The sequence below is a fragment of the Schistocerca gregaria genome, chromosome 2 (genome assembly GCF_023897955.1).
Source record: "Schistocerca gregaria isolate iqSchGreg1 chromosome 2, iqSchGreg1.2, whole genome shotgun sequence".
NCBI lineage: Eukaryota > Metazoa > Arthropoda > Insecta > Orthoptera > Acrididae > Schistocerca > Schistocerca gregaria.
Window position 1 is genome coordinate 769,367,153 of NC_064921.1, and position 23,533 is coordinate 769,390,685.

Below are 23,533 nucleotides of genomic sequence, written 5' to 3' on the forward strand. Positions count from 1 at the left end.
TCAGCCAACACAGCAGAGTTTACTTCCCCATCACTATTACGTGCCATTATCGAGGACAATGAAATGAGGGTGCTGATGACCACCCAAGCTTCCTGACTGGTGCCGATACCTGGCGGACGTCTGCGCAGTACTGGAGAGCAATTGTCAGTGTGCCGCGACAATGTTTCACTTTTATCTGTCTTTCCATTTTCACAGAGGTGTGGCTCGATGGCTGAGTGGTTAATGACACACTATGAATTCAAAAGCCTGTGGTTCGATACGTAGTCAGTCCGACGATTTTTATCTCCATACTCACCTGTTTCCCTCCGGCAATGTTTGTTAATATAAAAATCTCGAGCTGCACCCTGATTGGGAGTCCACGTCAAACTGTTGGTACCTCTGTAATTAGCTTAGGGAGTTATTTCAAAGTTCGGAGGGAGGCAAGACGGTACCATCTCCAATAAGGACGATATCAGGTCCAATACGACGATGGCTAGTAAGGCAGTCTTCGGTTTGATGGCAGCTCAATTTCTTAATCATCCAAGAGAACACACACACAGCACTGCAGCGCACATTAGGCGATAACAGTCCTCCATATGGATTCGTTACAGGTGTGGTATACCACCCACAGTTTAAAATAAGATAATGGCAAAGCACTTTCAGAAGTACGTGAGCTTGGCTTATTTCATTTAAGGGTGTTTAGGTGCCTCAGCTGAAAGAGTGCTATTCACGAAGAAAAGATTACGTTTCCGATTCCTTCACTAACATTAAGTTCATGTTGAACGACGATATCTATAACTTATCTAAAACTTATCTAAAATAATATATGAAGTACTTTATTTCTGATACTTTCCCTAATGTAGGCTGTTGAAAATATAATGTAATTACAATTTTACTGTCTTTACACCTCTCTTCGTTTCCAAATACTTTCATATGGAAATATCCTTAGAGGCTTATCAAGTTTGTTGCATTATCTATAGTCGCATACTTTCATTATTGAAGGTTTTGATATTGCCATGGATACTATGCCTTGAAATTTTCCTAGTAATTGTACAAGTAGTGTCTTGACTGTCTTTCGAACTTCATTATTAGATTTTTTTGTAGTTCACGAAATCCAGGTGAGTTTCATACACTTTGGGCGTTCGACACATATCCAGTCGTCTTCTCGTAGTGAATTCCTCTGGTACTGTAAACTATAGAGGCATTGGAAGCAAACGCTTGGAGATCACACAGCTATGTCTGAAGAGTCTGACGAAAACAAAAACACATCTGGCTGTGCTTCAATGGATTGGATATAACGGCCGACCAGTTGCATAATAGAAGTTTATTAAACGTGGCGCATGTCACTAACTTTGTGCGTGGCGTACTTAGCGCTCTGTAAGATCCGATGCCAGTTTTATATTTAATGTCATATATGTATTAATCTATCAAGTGGCACACTACACTTTGTTGCATCCAGTGTCAAATGTGCGGTATATTAAAAAGTTTTAAGACAAAGCTCTACAGTAGAGAGAAACTACTTTTAAATGATTTATTTTAAATGGCCATTAAGTGGACGACACGTACATGTACTAGACAGAGTGAGAGACTCCCACATCTGATATAGATAAGTGATTGTACCTATAATATTTTCTGAAGAAAGTTTTAAAATTGTCGAAATCATGGTCAAGGTTTAATAAACCTGTATTTTGAAACTGGTTGGCTATTAATTCCAATTCATTGAATCTCTTTCACGCACAGTTGCTGAAGCGCAGCCAACTTCAAAATCTTAAATATGGCTGTTCTGTTCGGCTAACTGCTCCACACTGCATTGTGTGGCCCTGCTCGTGCCTCCCACGTGCTTCTTTTATAAACAAGTTTTCTGTCGCGTCCTGTGACGGGCTGTCTAGCGTTGTATTACCGAAGTCGCTCCGCGATGCCAAACATTCGACACAGTACCTCGCTGTTGTTGTGTAAATAAAGTACTAGCATACGATATGCCTGTTCAGATTTGCCACTGACTCGAGACTTCAGAACAGACGGAACTGTATTCTTCATTCTTGACGACACAGGAAGTCAGAAAGGAGCAATTGTACCACAAGGAAGCGTCTTGCAATGGTCATTATTACACTAACCAGTCAAAACATTAGAATATTAACTCAACATTATCATCAAAACCAGATGTAATCAGTCCTTCGTGACACGGATTCCATGAGTCAACGGAACATAACCGGAGTCTTACTGCGCTAGATCTTCGTCCAAAAACTTACATAGTCAAGATTACGATTATGTGTGTGCTGTGATGGGAATCTGAGTGTCTTCGAGTGGCCTCTGGCAAATGTTTACTGAAGTAGAAGCGCCGGCAGGCGATTCTTATCTCATGTGCACGTTATTGGCTTCTAATGGCAACAGGGAGCAGGACTACACAGCACTGATGAGTATCATGTGAGCTAACGTTGTGCATTCTGCACGAGAACGCTAGAAACAAAGTTGTGTGCTGCGAGAAAAGTGGTGGCTGTGTCAAAACATGTGAATATTGAAAGAGCTCTACAGCAGCAAAGGAAGGATGTTTTCGGTTTCATGTTCTGTCGACGGTGAGGTGATTAGAGGCGGTCTACAGTAACATGCAGCAACGCTGCAGTATCTTCAGGAAAGGGCAGATGAAATTTCAGATAGCAAAAAGGAACGTAGGAATCGTATGCTCTACATTGTAACGGCAACGCGCATTTAGTGCAGCCATGACGATGAATTCTTGAGACGAGAGAATGAAACGGAAGGAGAAGGCTAGGGGTGAAAGCAATAAGTGCCGTAAAATGCAAAAAAAAAAAAAAAAATGTTCAAATGTGTGTGAAATCTTATGGAACTTAACTACTAAGGTCATCAGTCCCTAAGCTTACACACTACTTAACTTAATTTATCCTAAGGGCAAACACACATGCACACACACACATGTCCGAGAGAGGACTCCAACCGCCGTCGGGACCAGCCGCACAGTCCATGACTGCAGCGCCTTAGACCGCTCGGCTAATCCCGCGCGGCGTCAAATGCAGAATTGGCGTCACCGAAACACGGAGGATTCATAGTTTGCTGAAATGGTGCAAGCCGTGATTAGGTACATACAGGATGAAAGCAAAAACAGCAACCAATCACAGAAAATATCATTGTACTTCGCAGCAATACGACAGCGTGGTCTGCAAGAAAAGGTATGGGTATTCACGGGCAGGTATCACACATGTACCAATAAGAACGATGTTGACTTAGTTCAAGGATGCTCGCTGAACTTTGTACGGTAATGACGTAATACGAAATTGACATAAAATTGCGCGTCACATAAATTGCATTGAATTCCGGGAAGCAGTAGTTCGTTGCAAAACAGAAAACTGGTATAAACGTGAGACCCAGGGATCGTCGTTCCGTGCTAAGTACTAAGTTCAGAAAAAAGAGCAAATGATGCCACAGCCTCATTTTTGTGTAGGGTGAGAGTGCTCAACTTGTAATTAGTAATGACCCTGCTTTCAGTATCGTCCCATTTCACTTTCAGGACAACGTATGTAGGGAAAGTGCTTCAACAATGCGTCAGAAAGGCATCTGTTACATGGAATCCATTATACCGAAGCTACGCGATGCGTATGTATACCAAACAAGAGAGGAGAAATTGGGCTACTACAGTTTCGAAAATAGTGCGAACTTTGGTTTTGATCAAATGCAGTGAGGAATAAATGCTGCTCCTTGACTCATAACATACACATACCGTTCCACAACGTCGATTTACCACCATCCACCAGGCAGTACTCTGGCGTTGATATCTGCACTCGCACGAATAATTGCACACATATAATTCTGTGTATTTAATTACGAGGGTTGTAATTTCAATAGTGGCAACTATTTATTTACAGCTCGTACAAAATAGATACGTGTTTCAAAGTTATACTGACCTTCAAAGTCGTCACTAACATTGTGTGTAACCCGTTGCCAGCGATGTGGAAGCCGTAGGATACTCTTAGCATTGCCAGTTGTGTTGACAATTCGAGCGACGAATTCTATTGCTCGAAGAATTTGTAGCAGTGCTCAAGTGAATGCCTTGAAGTGTTTCCTACAGTTTAGAAGTCGAGTTGAACTCACGAGGGCTTAGTCAAGGGAGTGCAGTAGGTGGTACATCACTTAGCAACCCCATCAGTCAAACAAATAAGTAACAGCTTGCACTGTACGTGCTTGAGCATTGTCCTGCAAAATGATGGTCAGGTCCTGTAGAAAGTGTCATCACTTCTATCTCTACGCTGTTCATTTTTGGGACACAGCCTACTTCTTTTAGCTAGACAAGTTTTTCCACTGTTCCAATCTCCAGTCAACATGCTCCTATTCACATCGATGTTGTGACTGACGACATAGTTGAGTCGAAAAGATGGAATACCGGCTACTGTCGTTAAGCCATACTTGCACCGATGTACGATGAACAGAGTTCTGTAAAAGTAATATCGCTTCCGTAGCAATGAACTACACTAACATTTGCGTTATATATAGTCATTTATTCCCCTTTAGAGAGTGAGTAATGCTGCAATACCGGCATCTTGGAACAGTCATGGGTACGACATGCCAACGGTTTGACCACCATTCAGTTTCTATAGATCCTAATGACGGTAGCACTTGGAAGCTTAACGAACCTTGCCGTGTCGGTGATAGCTGGCGCTAGCCGCGGGGCGTCGTGGTCGTTATTTTCTTGTCCTCTGCTGACGACGACAACAACTTTGCCTCTTGTTCTCCGGTGTAGTGTCGCTGCGGACGTAGGATGTGATTACCGATATTTCGGCTGATAAACTGTGTGAGATGGGAAAGTATCACGTAGATGTGTACAAAGACGCATCTGAGGCTAGACGGAGGTCTAGAAATCGATCGTGCAGTAAAACTTGTAACACCGTAACTGCAGCCTGAGGCTATTTTATTTATTGTTATTACTACATGTTTCGACGTTGATTATCATACGTTCCAGCTCCTACTTCAATGCCTTTCGAATTCTCTTGCCATGGCGTTCTTTAATGAGAGCAGCACTAATCATAATCCTAACGATCAGTTCGTCTCTTGTGTTTACTATTCCTTTCAACCATCCCCATAGACAAAAATCTAAAGGGATAAGGACTACTTCTGCCAATTTATCTTCCGGCGAATGTTGGGTTAAAAATGATGTGTCACCTGCTCACAAGTATATGCAGGATTCCTTCATGCTGGAAGAACATACTCATTCTTATATCAAGAGCAAGCAACCGTTTCTAATATTACTGGATGCTCGTTTTCAAGGAAGTCTTAGATAACGGAGTCCTGTAGGACGATAAGGTAACACAGCATGCCAAATCAACTGACTGTCTGTGATATCCATATCACACATTTTTCAGAGAAGCGCTTTTGAAAACGTGTCCCCTCAATAGTATTTGGGATCCAAAACAATAATGGTAATTAGTAAATAAACCCAGAGTAAGTGGAGTACCGACGTATGAAATGGCTCAAATGGCTCTGAGCACTGTGGGACTTAACATCTGAGGTCATCAGTCCCCTAGAACTTAGAACTACTTAAACCTAACTAACCTAAGGACATCACACACATCCATGCCCGATGCACGATTCGAACCTGCGATCGTGGCGGTCACTCGGTTCTAGACTGAAGCGCCTAGAACCTCTCGGCCACACCAGCCGGCCGCACGAAACGAAAACTTATCTCTGTATTCAGTAAAAACTGAACTAATAATGTGGTGTCACCGCCAGACAACACACTTGCTAGGTGGTAGCCTTTAAGTCGGCCGCGGTCCGGTAGTACACGTCGGACCCGCGTGTCGCCACTATCAGTGATTGCAGACCGAGCGCCGCCACACGGCAGGTCTAGTCTAGAGAGTCTCCCTAGCACTCGTCCCAGTTGTACAGCCGACTTTGCTAGCGATGGTTCATTGACTTCTACGCTCTCATTTGCCGAGACGATAGTTAGCATAGCCTTCAGCTACGTTATTTGCTACGACCTAGCAAGGCGCCATTATCAGTACTATTGATATTGTAAACCATGTATCGTCAAGAGCGACGTTCATCATTAATGGATTAAAGTTAAGTATTCCACCAGCTACGTCCGTTTTTCTCAATTGTAATTCCCTTGTCATGTTCCAGACCTCACGCCAGCCTGCGTGAGCTAAAACGCGTGCATTTCGGCCTCCTTTAGGAACACGGTTGGCTCTCCTGCCAACCACAACAAATAATATATCGAATGTTTTATTCGAACTAGTCTACACCATCATTGTCTGAAATATTTACTATTCCCACTGAAGCACCACGTATGTCCATACCAACGCGTCGTAATATGACTCATATTACACTTTACATGTCACCTAGGTTTTTTTTTATTCTCAGAACCATAATGCTCCAGGTGACTAGCGTATTTTTCTAACTTAGGAGATGTATTTGGTAGCTTTTTGATACTGTTGACAGAAGTTGCGAATCGATACAGGGAACGAGAGAGCCACGACAATCGAATATCTGGGACTAGCCACTGGAAGAAACGGTAAAGCAACAATCGCATTAGACTTCGAGAACAAGCCTTCCCATATTCTAGCTCTTTCTGTTTCATGCTGCAAACCTATTTCTGTTACGAAGAGTTCGTGTCTTGCAGATTTGATAAACTACGCTGAAATGACCCAAATTTGTTTAACCGGTCTCAACACAACGTCTTCCACAGCATGTTACTACTGATTTCATAAAGATGACTTTGCTACTGGCTAAATACTGGACTTTTTACTTATAAACTTGTGATTGTTGCGGCACACTCTACCTGTTTACGTATTATTTGTATATTATAGCGTGAATAAAATAGGCAGTATGAGATTTTTCCGACTCATGCGTGTAATTTTCTTCGTTCAAGGACCACTTGAATTTGTTTCACTTGAGATCATATACTATTCTGCAGCGGAAAATGCTTGAATGTGGGATGGAACCACACAAGTTGGCGTTCCTTTCTTCCAAAGCTCAAATATTTGTGTTTTTCATTTTGCAACAATCAGTGCTGTATGTATGTCGCCTTTGGGTTTCAATGGAGGGTCAGAGCCCATCTGTAATAAAAATGCATTCCCACTGCCACTAAGTTTGTCGATCGTTACGAATCACAGTTCTGTGTGGCAAACTTATACGCAGACTTGCACTTCAAAAATGGTTCAAATGGCACTGAGCACTATGGGACTTAACTTCTGCGGTCATCAGTCCCCTAGAACTTAGAACTACTTAAACCTAACTAACCTAAGGACATCACACAGAGCCATGCCCGAGGCAGGATTCGAACCTGCGACCGTAGCGGTCGTGCTGTTCCAGACTGTAGTGCCTAGAACCGCTAGGCCACTCCGGCCGGCACTTACACTTCCCAACAGTATTATTAGTGCGAGAATTCCCGTTCCGTTTTGGGAGGCTACGTAGCTCGTCTACACGGGACATAGGAAACAAGTATAGCCACTGTTAGACACGAGCTACGCGATTCTTTAGCCTTTGATTTAGTTAGTAAGAGATCTTAACCGTTCAACTCGATCTGTATTGTGTAATTAGAAGTAACGTGTAACATGCGACGTAGACGATTACTCTTAAGATGCTGCGAAGCTAAATACCGGACCTAAGCGAAAATCTAAAGTTACGATGTACACGCAGGTCACGTAGAAATCAACACAGTAAAAGAAGTCCAGTTATTTGAGGAAAGTAATTTTTATATAACACCATGAGCTGCAAATTAAAAAAAATGCTTTATTCGTTACTGGTTTCAGTCTAACTGAGCATCATCAGGCAATTTTTTTATCTCTTTTAGCAGCTCATTATGGTACACAAAACTTACACTTACTTTCTTTAAACATGCAATACCTGTAGGGCACAGCCAGTAAAAGGAGCTAGAAGAAGCTATACACTCTTACACGCACTCGTGAAGTGACTTTATGTAGACGGATTGCTTAGTAATCAACTGCGACAGGATACGCCTCGGCGCTGAGCCTCTGCCGCCGCCTACCTTTGCGTTGCGAGGTGATGTGCAGTTTTGTGTGGCGCGTAGTGATGGAGGCCGACTGTTCGGCGTCGGCGCGCGTTGAGGATGCGGCCGACACCACGGTCGCACGATGCTTAAATAAGAGTGCCTCGCCAGTGCAGAGCCATCTGCAGGTAGCTCGTAACATTTGTGTATCACCTGTCATGACGTGACTCGCGCGACGTGGGTGCGCACCGTTGCAAAGGGATCAACCGTTTTGGCTCTGTGATGCAACGCTCCAGGGGGATTAAGATTGTGGCTGCCGTCAGTATTCCCAACATCGGCAATAAAAATCCTCAATGTCTTAGCACTCTTAGCTACACGGAGAATTCATCGAGCAATCAAAAACATTTTTCAAAGCTCATTTGTTAAAAGTTTATTCCACAAAACGGCGTCAACAAATGTAATTGCGTCGCTCTGCAATAATTAAGGTCGAGGTAGATAAAGTACCATAACATAACGACTACCGAATGAATATGAATGAAAGTGGGGAGACCATGCAGCCAGAGGTCTCCCAGTGATGTTCAGCAGGCTGCACGTCACAGAAGACAATGTATTGGTCATCGGACAAAAAAACTACCCCCATGCAGTCAACATGCAGATTTCAACCACAGCAGCAGATGACCTCTACATTGTGCAACAGGCAAGAAGCGACGCACATCCAACAGCGGGAGCAGTTGCAACCATATCCAACAGGACTGACAGTTTGCGATCGTTTTAAGAGTACAGGGACTGTACCAACGAGGAATAAGGTCGGGTGCTCTGACGGTTGGTAGTTGGTTTGGGGGAGGGGACCAAACAGCGAGGTCATCGGTACCATCGGATTAGGGAAGGATGGGGAAGGAAGTCGACCATGCCCTTTCAAAGCAACCATCCCGGCATTTGCCTGAAGCGATTTAGGGAAATCAGGGAGACCTTAAATCAGGATAGCCGGACCGCGAGTTTGAACCGTCGTCCTCCCGAATGCGAGTCCACTGTGCCAACGACTGCGCCATCTCGCTCGGTATGCTCGGATAAGATTCAGTATGAGTAGTGGTTTTGTACGTAGGGCGAGAGATGCGAACACATGACGCACCCAGGAACATTGTCGAACATATCGTTTTGGTGATTCAGGTCTTATGGTGTGGAAAGGCAAAGTGCTGTATGGACGAAGTAAATCCCAAATCTTTAAAGATTACACACCCACCGGTCAACGCGATTGTGACAATGTGCTCCTTCCCCGTGTGCGTCTTTTCAGGGGAGCATTCGTTCCTGACTTTATTTTTATGGGTGACAATATCCGACCGCATCGAACAACGCAGATGGAGAAGCTCTTGGAATAATAGCCTATTCGGCGAATGGACAGTCCGTTCCGTTCCCGTTCTTAAATCCCATCTAGTATGTGTGGGATGCGTTGGGAAGACGCATTGCAACACGTCCACAAGCGCCATCGCCTGTCCATCAGTTGTCAACCCCACTAACGGAGGAACGGAACGCCCTACCATAAGAAATGCTTGCCAAACTAATGACCAGTTTGCGAGCACGATGCAGAGCATGCGGTGATCACACCCCGACGAATTCTTTCTGTTACGTTCTGTACTATATTGTAACAGTTCTTTCAAAATATTGTCCAATTTTCATCGAGCCGTGTTCCTTGACAGTCACACATCACACGAATGTTACTTTCGTCCTTTAAGTTCTGCGCACCAGGGTGTTTGTGAGATAAGCAGGCTCGCATTCAACCCAGCATCAAAAAACTGTCGTGTCTCCTACCTGCCAACTACGTAAATGTCCATACAGTCCCTGGACAAATAACGTAAACAAATTCCTGGCGATATGGCTCGCCTTACGCAACTAAATAAAAGACTGTTTGTATTGTGCATTTCGCTTCTTTCTATTTGTGGATCATATTCGGTGGAGACTCGTGATCTTATTAGTGTATATGTGCCGTCCTGGAGTCCAGGACGGCACAAATGCACTAATAACATCACAAATACCCACCGAAGATACCTCATAAATAAAAAGAAGTCAAATGCACAATACAAACAGCTTTTAATTTAGTTGCATTAAAGAACCGCGTCTACAAGAATGTGGAAGCAATTAAGGAACGACGAAAAATATAAAAAAAAGACGAACGTAAGCATAATTTCCTTTAATTTACGTCTATGGTCACAATCTTTTCTGTTTGACAGATTACCGGTTTCAGTCTTTAATGACCATCATCAGATCTGTCTCATAAAATCAAAGTCCTAATGTACTGCAGCTATAGTAGCACTGTCAACTGTTAAATGCGGAATCAGCACCAGCACCGTACAATACATATAAATCACATCACATTGACGAGTCATGTAGGACAACACTTTTTTCTATCCCTGTTTTTGCAGCGTTAACATTCGTTTCAAATACTGACTTTAGTGTGTTATAACAAGTGAAAGGTGGCTACGCTGAGCCGGCAGAAGTGGACGTGCGGTTCTAGGCACCGCAGTTTGGAACTGCGAGACCGCTACAGGCGCAGGTTCCAATCCTGCCTCGGGCATGGATGTGTGTGATGTCCTTAGGTTTAACTAGTTCTAAGTTCTAGGGGACTAATGACCTCAGAAGTTGAGTCCCATAGTGCTCAGAGCTATTTGAACCACTTGAACCATTTGGCTACACTGAGTCACAGCGCCAGAGATTGCGCCAATGATTACTATTCCGCCGCCTCCACTGGGCAGTAGTTGTTCAGGGGATGTCGAGGGCAGTTGTTGTTCTGTTGGGTGAGAGAGTAGACGCTGTTCGGTCGGTGTAATGTATAGATGGAAGAAGTTGCAATTGTCAGAATATATTTGAGAAAGAAGATGGGCTTTCGATTTATTATACTAGCGTAACGGAATATTTTCGTCAATATATACTGAGGTAAAAAGGTATTAAAGTTTTCTTTAATGACAATCCCTCTTGCTCACAGGTACAGTCAACAAAGCATCTGGCTCGTGTTCATTTATTAGACTTGTAATTGTGGTTTCTATGTGCAGTTATAGTATTTCTGGGTTTTCAATTAGCTCATTGTAAATGGAGTTTAAAATATTTTGTCGTATTGAGAAAGAACCGAGCCAGATACATGTGCGTTGAGTCACACTACCACACACAGAACAGTCACACTTGTGCTTTGTTGTTTCGCAGCTTTTATAGTTGCAGGGGACTTAATTAATCAATTGTGTTAATGAAAATTCCTTGTCATTCTTTATTTTTGTTTTAAGCAGTCAGATTGCGTGCTAATACTAGTCAGGGCCAACCGGTTACGAGACTTCGTAACCGGTCACACAGCTACTAAAATTATTGCATTATTCATTATGTTAGTCTTTTATTTTTTAATTAAGCTCCCACGCACGTGGTGACCGCTGCTTCGGATCGTCCCTTGGAATTCTTTTGACAGTAAGAATAATAGACAGTAGTATTGTTGCAGTAATTTGTAGTTTAGTAATTGTAGTCTATATTGCACGTGTAGATTTTGTAATTGAACATTTGTAGTTGTCTTGTCATTCTTCTGATGGTATTTATGTAGAATTTAATTTTTTATGTGTCGTTACGGGGTTGACAATTTTGTGCAATTGTGAAGGTTTTAATTGTTCGTTAATCGTGTTTGTCGGGAAGCATTTCGTGTGGATGGTATTGTTGGTGATAAACTGTTATATCGTGTGTAATTTTTGTGTAGTGACGAGTTTTGTATGTTTTGAAAATGATTACGCGATCGATGAAAAAGGCAAGAATGATGGATAGTCAGGATAGCGAAATTGTTAACATGGCGAACTCACCAATACAGGAGAACAGTATGGTGAATAATGAAGTAGAAAACAAGATAATAAGCCGGGAAAATAATACGGAACCAGTTCAAAATTTTTCACACTCGATAAATTTTCAGAATACGAGATTAACGATAGAAGATTCCGGAATAGTATCGAACACAGATACCTTTACGGCTGTAACGAAGGAAGTTAGTTTTACGGGAAATGTTAGGGGCGGAAAGAAATTCGAACCAGTTAATATGGAGCAGATGATGAGTGCAGTATTAAATTTGGGATCAAAATAGGAACAATTAAAACTGATATGGGAACAATGGAAACACGGTTAGACACACGAATAGGGACATGTTTTAAAAACATGAAAGATGAATTAAAGAAAGTAATTATAGAAGAAGTACAACCGATTTTGAATGCTCACAATAATAGATTAACTTCAATAAAAATTAGACAAAAGGAACAGGAAGAAAGAGATCGCGTGATAGTACAAAAATTTTAAAAGTTAAATTTACAACGTGCACACGATAAGGAAGAAATACTTGAAAGAATCGAGGAATTCGTACCAAATGACAGATTAAATGACCTAACATAACAATATGAACAGTTAACTACTAAATGTGTCAATACTGAGACCCGAGTCGCGACACTTACGGAAGACGTAAATAAACAGAAAGAACAAATACGTGACTTATCGGAAAAAGTTGAGGAGATTTCAGATAATTTGACAGGTCTTAGTTTAAATGGGTCAGAGATTCAGGTGATGCAGATGCATTGTCATTTGCAGAAACAGAAGAGTACCAGAATATAAACAAACAAGTTGAAAATCAGGGAAAATTTAAGGAACGCGTTAAAAGGGAATTTGAGGCTTTACGAAAGCAAGTTAAACAAATTGAAAGCGAAATCGTAGGAAAAGAAGTAGAAGAAATTTAGAATCACTGACAGCGGGGGGTTTTGAAGAAAATAATTTATTTCATTCATGAGATGCAACAAGAGAGGCGCGCGAACTTGACAATAATCGACATTCGGACTGGGGCAGACGCGGTAGGTCTTTGTCGCCACGAGGCGAAAACTTAGACTATAAACACTTTTTAACTGTTCGGAAATTTAAGATATTTCGCAATTCTAATAATGACATACATCCACGTTCATGGTTAGATCAATTTATATACGCACTTCCACCAAATTGGCCACCAAGTCACAAACTGGAATTTATGTGTGGATATTTAGAAAACGAACCGGGTACGCTCATGCGCGCACTTATTAGAGATTGTAATAATTTAAATGATTTTTATCATGCATTTTCTATCAGCATATTGGACCGAAAACACGCAAGACAGTCAATCATAGTCTTATTATGCAGCGTAATTTTATACAGTCTGAGTTCCGCACGCCGGCAGAATAGTTTGAAGACATGATTCGAAAGAATCAATTCCTTTCCAACCCTTATAGCCCGACTGAATTAATTCGTATTTGTTTAACTAAGCTGTCACAATCGATAAGACACATTGCTTTAGCCGGAAGATGTAGAGGCGACATTAAAACTTTTAATACTTTGCTACAAGAACTTGAGTATGACAACGACGACGGAACTTACTGTAATTTTTTCAGTAACGGTAATCACAATAGATTTTCAGAGAAAAGGGATAAAGATCGGAACGGACGTTATAGCGGTAATTTTGAAAATGACAGACGAAACGGACAGGACAATAGATACCAGCCTTATGACAGTAACAGACGTTCTAACAGAAATTACACAGACAATTATAATAACAGAAATTCTTACCGGAATGATCAATCATACGGAAACTGTAATCGGTATCGTTATTCATACAATAATAGAAATTCTTACTACAGAAATAACCAGGGTAGTAGACCTAACAATAATTTCAGAAGTGACAGTCTAAATTACACAAGCAATAGTCATGCAGATAGCCAGGAAAATATAAGTTTTAATAACAGACACAACCAAGAATTTACATCTAACAGACAGGAGGGACCTAACTGGCATCCTCCACGTGACAGAAATTCACAGAGACAAGTGCAAATCGTAGAAATTGATCCGCAAAGTGACGCGAATAATCAAAGACGTGACGCAAACAATCGACAGTGACTTGTAGCTTCGGCTTCTGGGCAATATAGACGGTTCAGAAAGTAATGACACTACGACTTTACACTACATACGCTTGGAAGACATGAGAGATCTTTTCCTAGACGAAAAGGTAAAAATGTAGGCGCATTTTTACATCCTGTTATTGAAGTATGTGTGAGTAAGAATAAGTTCACTGCGGTTTTAGATTCCGGGAGCCCACTGAATGATATTAGTGAACCAGTTTTTCGTATATGTGTAAGAACTATTGCTTGTCCTGTGTTTCCAAAACCACAATTCTAGGAGTCATTTCTGGAAAAAGTGTGGAAGTCAAAACAACAGACCCACTTAAATTTCATTTGTCAAGAATATGAATTTTCTGCTGATTTTAGTATTGTTCCATTACTCAGTACACAAATTATATTAACTTTGGAGTTTCGTAACACATATAAAGCAATGTTAAACTTTAAGGAAGGAAGTGTGAACTTGACTTGCCGGAATGCCGAGATGTTTGAAATTTTTCGAGTGTGTAACGAAATCTGAATCAGACACAAATTGTTGAAACTTACTTCAGATGTTTTCGCTGAGTATTATGACGACAATGCGTTTATTCATGACAACAACAATAGATACAGAGACGCGATGGATATGATTAACAGTGAAGAATTAATTAATGAAAAGGTGAACAAAGCTGAAGTGACAGATGACGTTGTAAGATAAGAATTGCAACAAATTTTGACTTCACATGCTACAGTATTTAGTCATCACACAGGAACAATACAAGGCTTACAATATTTATTTAAAGTAAAAGAATACACACCATTTCGGGGAAAAACGTACGCTATTCCTTTGCCTTATAGAGACAAGGTTAAGAACGAACTTCAATATATGTTAGATCAAGGCATCATTGAGCCAGCAGTCAGTCCTTATACCAGCCCATTACATATCGTTTTTAAAAAGGATGGGTCAATTCGTTTGGTTCTGGATTCCAGACAGATAAATAATGTCATCATTCCTGAAACTGACCGTCCACAAAATTTAAATGAACTTCTTCAACATTTCCATAGAATTAAAGTTTTATCCACAATTGATCTCCGCGATAGTTTTTGGCAAGTTGAACTGCACCCTGATTGTAGAAAATACACTGCTTTTTTAGCCTTTGGTAACTGTTATAAATTTCGGAAATTACCATTTGGACTTTTACTGTATCTTCAGCAGCATTCATTCGTGGTTTAAATGATATTTTACCTGTTTATCTTCGTAACAATATTACTTCCTATGTTGACGATATCCTTATTGCTAAACGTTCTTGAAGTGAGCATAACAGAATTTTGGATTCATTGTTACGTATTTTTGCAAGAGTTTGCATTACAGTGAACTTGGAAAAAAATGAATTTGGTCGTTCTCAGGTGAAATTTCTTGGTCATATTTTTTCTACAGAAGGTATTCTTCCTGATCCAGAGAAACTAGACGCTATTTGTAATTTGCTGTTCCTACTGCTAAACGTGATGTTCGTAGTTTCCTTAAATCAGAAAAGAATTATTCGATCACGGAACTTGAAGCTTTGGCTGTTGATTGGGCTTTCACAAAATTTCGCATCTTTTTGTACGGCAGACATACTAAGGTTTACACCGATCACCGAGCTTTGGAATTTCTTATGTCAACAAAATTAACACATGGAAGATTATCACGATAGGCACTGTATCTATAGGAATTTCCTTTTAGTATTGTTTACATCCAGGGTTCTTCTAATATTATTGCTGATGCTTCATCAAGTGCAACTATGGGTTTGAAACAAAGTGCTGAGGAAAATTGCAAAGAAAACAGTTATTGTTTGATGTATATTCAAGCTATTGCGTTTAAAAATTTCATTTCGTCTGTGCTCCAGGAGTGTAATTAGCAGTCTTCGAAAGGGAGATAAGAAGGAAATGAGAAGTATTTTGGACAGGTCAGGAAAACTGCTAGTGAATTCTGTGGATGCGTTGGGCAGATGGAGGGAATATTTTGAAGAGTTGCTGAATTTAGGTGAAAATAGGATCAGCAATGATTCAGATTTAGAGGTAGAATGGGATAGGAATGATGATGGAAATAGATTCACATTTGAGGAAGTGGAGAAAATGGTCAGTAGATTGCAGTGCAATAAAGCAACTGGGATGGATGAAATTAAGTCGGAACTCATCAAATACAGTGGAATGTCCGGTCTTAAATGGCTACATATGATAATTGAACTCCCCCCATGACCCATGGACCTTGCCGTTGGTGGGGAGGCTTGTGTGCCTCAACGATACAGATAGCCGTACCGTAGGTGCAACCACAACGGAGGGGTATCTGTTGAGAGGCCAGACAAACGTGTGGTTCCTGAAGAGGGGCAGCAGACTTTTCAGTAGTTGCAGGGGCAACAGTCTGGATGATTGACTGATCTGGCCTTGTAACAATAACCCAAACAGCCTTGCTGTGCTGGTACTGCGAACGGCTGAAAGCAAGGGGAAACTACAGCCGTAAATTTTCCCGAGGAACATGCAGCTTTACTGTATGATTAAATAATGAAGGCATCCTCTTGGGTAAAATATTCCGGAGGTAAAATAGTCCCCCATTCGAATCTCCGGGCGGGGACTACTCAAGAGGATGTTGTTATCAGGAGAAAGAAAACTGGCGTTCTACGGTTCGGAGCGTGGAATGTCAGATCCCTTAATCAGGCAGGTAGATTAGAAAATTTAAAAAGGGAAATGGATAGGTTAAAGTTAGATATAATGGGAATTAGTGAAGTTCGATGGCAGGAGGAACAAGACTTCTTTTCAGGTGAATACAGGGTTATAAACACAAAATCAAATAGGGGTAATGCAGGAGTAAGTTTAATAATGAATAGGAAAATAGGAATGCGGGTAAGCTACTACAAACAGCATAGTGAACGCATTATTGTGGCCAAGATAGATACGAAGCCCACACCTACTACAGTTGTACAAGTTTATATGCCAACTAGCTCTGCAGATGACGAAGAAATAGAAGAAATGTGTGATGAAATGAAAGAAATTATTCAGATAGTGAAGGGAGACGAAAATTTAATAGTCATGGGTAACTGGAATTCGAGTGTAGGAAAAGGGAGAGAAGGAAACATAGTAGGTGAATATGGATTGGGGCAAAGAAATGAAAAAGGAAGCCGCCTGGTAGAATTTAGCACAGAGCACAACTTAATCATAGCTAACACTTGGTTTAAGAATCATGAAAGAAGGTTGTATACATGGAAGAACCCTGGAGATACTAAAAGGTATCAGATAGATTATATAAAGGTAAGACAGAGATTTAGGAACCAGGTTTTAAATTGTAAGACATTTACAGGAGCAGATGTCGACTCTGACCACAATCTATTGGTTATGACCTGTAGATTAAAACTGAAGACACTGCAAAAAGGTGGGAATTTAAGGAGATGGGAACTGGATAAACTGAAAGAACCAGAGATTGTACAAAGTTTCAGGAAGAGCATAAGGGAACAATTGACAGGAATGGGGGAAAGAAATACAGTAGAAGAAGAATGGGTAGCTTTGAGGGATGAAGTAGTGAAGGCAGCAGAGGATCAAGTAGGTAAAAAGACGAGGGCTAGTAGAAATCCTCGGGTAACAGAAGAAATATTGAATTTAATTGATGAAAGGAGAAAATATAAAAATGCAGTAAATGAAGCAGGCAAAAAGGAATACAAACGTCTCAAAAATGAGATCGACAGGAAGTGCAAAATGGCTAAGCAGGGATGGCTAGAGGACAAATGTAAGGATGTAGAGGCTTATCTCACTAGGGGTAAGATAGATACTGCCTACAGGAAAATTAAAGAGACCTTTGGAGATAAGAAAACCACTTGTATGAACATCAAGAGCTCAGATGGAAACTCAGTTCTAAGCAAAGAAGGGAAAGCAGAAAGGTGGAAGGAGTATATAGAGGGTCTGTACAAGGGCGATGTACTTGAGGACAATATCATGGAAATAGAATAGGATGTAGATGAAGATGAAATGGGAGATACAATACTACATGAAGAGTTTGACAGAGCACTGAAAGACCTGGGTCGAAACAAGGCCCCTAGAGTAGACAACATTCCATTGGAAATAATGACGGCCTTGGGAGAGCCAGTCCTGACAAAACTGTACCATCTGGTGAGTAAGATGAATGAAACAGGCGAAATACCCTCAGACTTCAAGAAGAATATAATAATTCCAATCCCAAAGTAAGCAGGTGTTGACAGACGTGAAAATTACCGAACAATCAGTTTAATAAGCCACAGCTACGAAATACTAACACGACTTCTTTACAGACGAATGGAAAAACTAGTACAAGACGACCTCGGGGAAGATCAGTTTGGGTTCCGTAGAAACACTGGAACACGTGAGGCAATACTGACCTTACTACCTATCTTAGAAGAAATATTAAGGAAGGGCAAACCTACGTTTCTAGCATTTGTAGACTTAGAGAAAGCTTTTGACAATGTTGACTGGAATACTCTCTTTCAAATTCTAAAGGTGTCAGGGGTAAGATTCAGAGAGCGAAAGACTATTTACAATTGGTACAGAAAGCAGATGGCAGTTATAAGAGACGAGGGGTATGAAAGGGAAGCAGTGGTTGGGAAGGGAGTAAGATAGGGTTGTAGCCTCTCCCCGATGCTATTCAATCTGTATATTGAGCAAGCAATAAAGGAAACAAAAGAAAAATTCGGAGTAGGTATTAAAGTCCATGGAGAAGAAATAAAAACTTTGAGGTTCGCCGATGACATTGTAATTCTGTCAGAGACAGCAAAGGACTTGTAAGAGCAGTTGAATGGAATGGACAGTGTCTTGAAAGGAGGATATAAGATGAACATCAACAAAAGCAAAACGAAGATAATGGAATGTAGTCGAATTAAGTCGGGTGATGCTGAGGGAATTAGATTAGGAAGTGAGACACTTAAAGTAGTAAAGGAGTTTTGCTATTTGGGGAGCAAAATAACTGATGATGGTCGAAGTAGAGAGGATATAAAATGTAGACTGGCAAAGGCAAGGAAAGCGTTTCTGAAGAAGAGAAATTTGTTAACATCGAGTAGAGATTTAAGTGTCAGGAAGTCATTTCTGAAAGTATTTGTATGGAGTGTAGCCATATATGGAAGTGAAACATGGACGATAAATAGTTTGGACAAGAAGAGAATAGAAGCTGTAGAAATGTGGTGCTGCAGAAGAATGCTGAAGATTAGATGGGTAGATCACATAACTAATGAGGAAGTATTGAATAGGATTGGGGAGAAGAGAAGTTTGTGGCACAACTTGACCAGAAGAAGGGATCGGTTGGTAGGACATGTTCTGAGGCATCAAGGGATCACCAATTTAGTATTGGAGGGCAGCGTAGAGGGTAAAAATCGTAGAGGGTAAAAATCGTAGAGGGAGACCAAGAGATGAATACACTAAGCAGATTCAGAAGGATGTAGGTTGTAGTAGGTACTGGGAGATGAAGAAGCTTGCACAGGATAGAGTAGCATGGAGAGCTGCATCAGTCTCAGGACTGAAGACCACAAAAAAAGCAACAGGATAATTGAAATGTCCTGAGAGTGGGGACAGGTTCCATTAGACTGGACAAAAGCAGTAATCACACCAATCTTTAAACATGGAAGCAGAAAAGATTGTAATAACTACAGAGGTATCTCTTTAGTCAGGGTTGTGGGTAAAATCATCTCAGGTATTGTTGAAAGGAAAGCGCGAGTATTAGTTGAGGACCAATTGGACGAAAATCAGTGTGGGTTTAGGTCTCTTAGAGGTTGTCAGGGCCAGATCTTTAGCTTACGGCAAATAATGGAGAAGTGTTATGAATGGAACAGGGAATTGTATCTATGCTTTATAGATCTAGAAAAGGCACACGATCGGGTTCCTAGGAGGAAGTTATTGTCTGTTCTACGAGATTATGGAATGGGAGGCAAACTTTTGCAAGCAATTAAAGGTCTTTACATGGATAGTCAGGCAGCAGTTAGAGTTGACGGTAAATTGAGTTCATGGTTCAGAGTAGTTCCAGGAATAAGACAAGGCTGCAACCTGTCTCCACTGTTGTTTATATTATTTATGGATCATATGTTGAAAACAATAGGCTGGCTGGGTGAGATCAAGATACGTGAACGCAAAATAAGCAGTCTTGCATATGCGGATGACTTAGTTGTGATGGCAGAATCGGTTGAAAGTTTGCAAAGTAATATTTCAGAGCTAAATCAGAAATGTAAGGACTATGGTATAAAGATTAGCATCTCCAAAACGAAAGTAATGTCAGTAGGAAGGAAATATAAACGGATCGAGTGCCAAATAGGAGGAACAAAGTTAGAACAGGTGGACGGTTTCAAGTACTTAGGATGTATATTCTCACAGAATGGCAACATAGTGAAAGAACTGGAAGCGAGGTGTAGAAAAGCTAATACAGTGAGCGCTCAGCTACGATCTACTCTCTTCTGCGAGAAGGAAGTCAGTACCAAGACTAAGTTATCTATGCACCGTTCAATATTTCGACCAACTTTGTTGTATGCGAGCGAAAGCTGGGTGGATTCAGGTTATCTTATCAACAAGGTTGAGGTTACGGATATGAAAGTAGCTAGGATGATTGCAGGTACTAGTAGATGGGAACAATGGCAGGAGGGTGTCCACAATGGGGAAATCAAAGAAAAACTGGGAATGAACTCTATAGATGTAGCAGTCAGGGCGAACAGGCTTAGATGGTGGGGTCATGTTACACTCATGGGAGAAGCAAGGTTACCCAAGAGACTCATGGGTTCAGCAGTAGAGGGTAGGAGGAGTCGGCGCAGACCAAGGAGAAGGTACCTGGATTCGGTTAAGAATGATTTTGAAGTAGTAGGTTTAAGATCAGAAGAGGCACCAATGTTAGCACTGAATAGGGGATCATGGGGGAACTTGATAAGGGGGTTATGCTCCAGACTGAACGCTGAAGGCATAATCAGTCTTAAAAGGAGCAATACAAGGATCCAATCTGGAAGGACATAAAGGAGAAGTGGAGGAGAAAGGAAAGTGTAGCGATTAGACAGTGTTATTTAGTTTGTAATGATATTCTTTTTAAATGAAAATCGGTTGACAACTCGGTTTGGTTAGTTTGCATTCCTGATGATTGGGTTAATAAATTGATTTGGATACACATTTCCGCTACGCACATTTTGGTCCCAGAAAATGATTTCATAAATTACGAGAAAATTGCTACTTCAGTAATATGGAAAAACGTATACGATTTGTTCTTGTTAAATGCAAATTATGTCAAAAGGCTAAGCCGTCAACTATTTCTCACAGAGCACCGTTGTTTCCTATCATTTAGCGGGATTAAAGGAGATGGCTGCAGTCCATTTGCTCGGTCCAGTGGTTCGTTGTACTAATAGTTTTGCGTACATTATGGTAGTAGTGGAATTGACATCAAAATATGTGTGTTTTACACCTTTACGCAAAGCAACAGCCCGTTCAGTATCTAATGCTTTCATCAAACATTTTCTTAAAGAAGTGGGTCATGTTGATAAAGTTGTATGAGATAATGGATCACAGTTCCGCTCTAAAATTTGGCTTCGTACTCTACGGCGTCGTAAGATTAAACCAATTTTCATTTCACTTTCTCACCCTCAATCTAACGCGTGAGAGGGATGGATGAAGGAAGTTAATAAATTGTGTCGTCTTTATTGTCATCATATTCACAGAACGTGGGATCAGTATCTTCATATTTTTCAGAACATTCTGAACGAACTCCCTAATGATTCAACTTCTTTACCGCCTATATTGATATTAAAAAATAAAGCACCGACAAATCGTATTTCTGAAATCGTTCCTTTTCCACCTACACAGAAACTGCGGCATTCTGTAGTTGTCAAACTGGCTCTACAAAATATTGCATCTGCGGCTGCTAAACGTCCTGGCGGCTGCTAAACGTCCTGGTTGTTTAAAAAGTTTGTCAGTTGGTCAAAAGGTGTTAATTAAGTCTCATCGTTTGTCTGACAAAAGGAAAGGCTTGTGTCGCAATTTTTTTTCTGCTTGATAACGGTCCATATAGAGTTCGCAAAATTATTCATGGCAACACTGTTGAAGTAGAAACTCTTAAATCACGGCGCTCTAACGGAATACATCATATATCGAACGTTAAAATTTTTGTGGAATGACATACTTTTGAGAAAATTAACAGTTACATGTAAACACGCAGAGAACACAGGGATACCGCGCCGTGTTCTAGCGGCAGCACATACACAAAGCGGCAGTCAGTCCGCGTGCCTCACAAGGGAGCGATTGACTGCAAACAATTACTTCCTACGTCAAGCTTGTCTACAGCTGATCGAACGCTCAGTGCAAGTGCACTGAGAGCCGTAGACAGTCTAATTTCTCCGGTTAAATTCATTATAAAGCTATAGTGACTTAATAACTTATGTTATTAACGTTTAGTTTTTCCAGGATACAGTTGTATAAAATCTTTAAGTACTACAGGTAAATTCTCTGTGTGTCCGACATTAAGAAGACTTGCTATCGAGAAAATTTCAGTAAGAATGTAATTTCGAGGAAGAAAGTAATAAACTAAAAAGGTAAGTATTAATTGAGTTTCTTTTTTAAGGTAACATATTTCTACTTAGGTATGTACTTTATACGTAATTTGCTGCTCGAGATTACATGATTTATACATTGTGTCAAATTTTCTGCTCCATGAATTTACTTGTGAAGCGACATGCTTGCATACATTTGCTGGTTCAAAAATGATTCAAATGGCTCTGAGCACTATGGGACTTAACATCTATGGTCATCACTCCCCTAGAACTTAGAACTACTTAAACCTAACTAACCTAAGGACAGCACACAACACCCAGTCATCACGAGGCAGAGAAAATCCCTGATCCCGCCGGGAATCGAATACATTTGCTGATTTTAACAATGTTTTATTAATGAACATGGTTGTTACTTATGTATATTATGCATCGCTTGGCTGCTATGCTTTTTAGCTGATGTCATATTTTTCATTATGTGCCTACTGTTCCTGTTTATTTAAATTATTTTTGTCACCTGATTAGTAGTGCTGATACGAATATGTATGTAACTTATACTTTGTGATTTATCTGCTTGCGCCCTCATGTTTACTTATTAAGATTACATATGAACATTTATTTGCTTATGCTGATATGATGCTAATGACTTATTTATTATGTAAGATATGTTGTTGTTGTTGTGGTCTACAGTCCTGAAACTGGTTTGATGCGGCTCTCCATGCTACTCTATCCTGTGCAAGCTTCTTCATCTCCCAGTACCTACTGCAACCTACATCCTTTTGAATCTGCTTAGTGTATTCATCTCTTGGTCTCCCTCTACGATTTTTACCCTCCACGCTACCCTACAATACTAAATTGGTGATCCCTTGATGCCTCAGAACATGTCCTACCAACCGATCCCTTCTTCTGGTCAAGTTGTGCCACAAACTTCTCTTCTCCCCAATCCTATTCAATACTTCCTCATTAGTTATGTGATCTACCCATCTAATCTTCAGCATTCTTCTGTAGCACCTCATTTCGAAAGCTTCTATTCTCTTCTTGTCCAAACTATTTATCGTCCATGTTTCACTTCCATATATGGCTACACTCCATACAAATACTTTCAGAAATGAATTTCTGACACTTAAATCTATACTCGATGTTAACAAACTTCTCTTCTTCAGAAAGGATTTTCTTGCCATTGCCAGTCTACATTTTATATCCCC

General features: G+C 40.7%; 1 protein-coding gene across 1 annotated transcript in view; it reads right to left on the reverse strand.

The window, feature by feature from the left end:
- Positions 1-8,096, reverse strand: part of LOC126334996 (sodium-independent sulfate anion transporter-like) — a 159,566-nt gene extending 151,470 nt beyond the window's left edge. Inside the window, exon 1 of the mRNA XM_049997812.1 lies at positions 7,970-8,096. The gene's annotated coding sequence lies outside the window, so the exon portion shown is untranslated. The remainder of the gene's footprint in view (positions 1-7,969) is intronic.
- Positions 8,097-23,533: the final 15,437 nt, after the last annotated feature.